Source organism: Apium graveolens, unplaced genomic scaffold (assembly GCF_009905375.1).
Source record: "Apium graveolens cultivar Ventura unplaced genomic scaffold, ASM990537v1 ctg6117, whole genome shotgun sequence".
NCBI classification, from domain to species: domain Eukaryota; kingdom Viridiplantae; phylum Streptophyta; class Magnoliopsida; order Apiales; family Apiaceae; genus Apium; species Apium graveolens.
The window spans coordinates 14,862-17,198 of record NW_027419232.1 but is presented as its reverse complement, the minus strand read 5'-3'; the positions used below and the strand labels follow the sequence as shown (position 1 = coordinate 17,198).

The window sequence follows — 2,337 nt, the reverse complement described above, 5'->3', positions numbered from 1 at the left end:
CTTGATATCTGCTATAGTCCAACCAATTTTCGATTTGAATTTTCTAAGAATTCTCAAAAGCTTCTCCTCGTCACTACCCGAAAGGTCAGATGTAATAATAACAGGTAAAGTAGATGCATCACCTAAAAACGCATACCTCAAATGTTCAGGTAAAGGCTTAAGCTCAAGAATAGGAGATTCCTCAATAGATGGCTTGAGACACTTAGGAGCTTTGTTCAGCTCTTCCAATTCAAGAGATTCAAAAGGCGTATCCATCTTCCTCTTCCAGAGAGAAGCATTCAGAAATTGTAACTGCTCATCACCTTCATCATCTTCGCTATCCGAATTCCCCAGCAAAGCCTTTTCTAAGGCATCAGACCTTAGCAATTGATCAAGTTCTGAAGTAACCACAGAATCAACCAACTCCACCTTTAAGCACTCCTCATTTTCTGAAGGGAACTTCATCGCATTGAACACATTAAAAGTGACATCTTGATCCAACACTCGCATAGTGAGCTCACTTTTCTACATATCAATCAAGGTTCGGCCATTCGCCAAGAAGGGTCTTCCCAAGATTATGGGAATCTTCTTATCCTCCTCAAAATCAAGAATTACAAAATCAGCAGGAAAGATGAGTTTATCCACCTTGACCAAAACATCCTCAACAATGCCTCGTGGATATGTAATAAAACGGTCAGTCAACTGCAAAGTCATATAAGTAGGCTTTGGATCAGGCAAGTCCAACTTCTTGAAGATTGACAAGGGTATCAGATTGATGCTAGCTCCCAAGTCACATAACCACTTGTCAAAAGACACATTTCTAATTGTGCAAGAAATAGTGAAGCTTTCAGGATCTTTAAGCTTCGGAGGCAATTTCTGTTGCAGCACTGCACTGCATTCCTTTGTGAGAGTAACAGTCTCTAAGTCATCAAGGTTCACCTTCCTAGAGAGAATACCTTTCAAAAACTTTGCATAACTAGGCATTTGTTCAAGAGCTTCAGTGAAAGGTATGTTGATGTGAAGTTTCTTGAACACCTCCAGAAACTTCTCAAACTGCTTATCCAGCTTTTTCTTCTGCAGCCTCTTAGAAAAAGGAGGTGGAGGATAGATCTATTTCTCCCCTGTATTACCCTCAAGAGGAGTGTGCTCAACAGTAGTCTTCCTTGGTTCCACTTCTACTTCCTTCTGTACTTCTTCTTCCTCTTCAGCCTCAACTTTAGATCCTGGAGTTTTAGCTTTTTCAGGATTCGCAACCTTACCAGACCTCAATATAATTTCCTTAACATGCTTTTTAGCTTCCTTCTTGCCCGACATTTCAGTATCTCTTGGAAGTGTGCCAGGTTGACGATTCAGTAATGCATTAGCAATGTGCCCAATCTGATTCTCCAAGGTCTTGATAGAAACAACTTGGCAATTGCACATGAGCCTCAACTCCTCCAATTCAGATTTTTCATTAGCTTGTGGTAAATGCTGAAGTTGAAGTTGTATCCTATGGGCATATTGCGGTTGTTGAAAACCAGGAGGGGTATACTGATTTACTGTGTATGGCTGATAAGGTTGTTGCACCGCATTCTGATCATTACTCCAGCTGAAGTTAGGATGATTGCGGTTATTTGGATGATAAGTGGCTGGAGCTTGCTGTTGTGATCCCTGAAAGTTGCTCACAAATTGAGCTGATTCGCTAGAAATAGCACACTGCTCAGTTTTATGTGCCCCCGCACAAAGTTCACAAACACTAGCGATTTGATTAACTCTATAATTAGCCAAAGAGTCCACTTTCATCGTCAAAGCTTGAAGTTGAGCAGCTATAGCAGTAGTTGTATCCACTTCCAAAATTCCTGCTACTTGACTTGCAATATTCTTTGCGTAGGATTCTGGTATTCATTAGCTGCAATTAGCTTAATCAACTCATAAGCTTCATTATAGCTTTTGGCCCATAAGGCTCCACTAGATGCTGCATCGAGCATAGGTCTAGATTGTGAGCCTAAACCATTGTAGAAACAGTTTATAATCATCCAATCAGGCATGCCATTGTGTGCGCACTTCCTTAGCGTCTCCTTGTATCGATCCCAAGCCTCACACAGAGATTCTCCAGTTTACTGCGCAAACTGAGTAAGAGCATTCCTGATTGCAACAGTCTTTGCCATTAGAAAGAATTTAGTGAGAAACTTTTGAGCAAGATCCTCCCATTTGGTGATAGACCCTGGTGGTAGAGAATGTAACCAACACTTTACTTTATCCCTCAGAAAGAATAGGAAGAGTCGCAGCTTAATAGCATCTTCAGTCACCCCATTGAACTTGAAAATGTCGCAGATCTCGATGAAATCCTTGATGTGCATGTTGGGGTCTTTTGTAGGA

At 41.1% G+C, this 2,337-nt stretch overlaps 1 non-coding gene across 1 annotated transcript; it reads left to right on the top strand.

Annotated features, from left to right (window-relative positions):
- The first annotated feature begins 2,004 nt into the window (after positions 1-2,004).
- On the top strand, positions 2,005-2,111 carry LOC141703050 (small nucleolar RNA R71). The gene has a single exon (XR_012567341.1). It is a non-coding gene; the product is annotated as a small nucleolar RNA R71 (small nucleolar RNA).
- Positions 2,112-2,337: the final 226 nt, after the last annotated feature.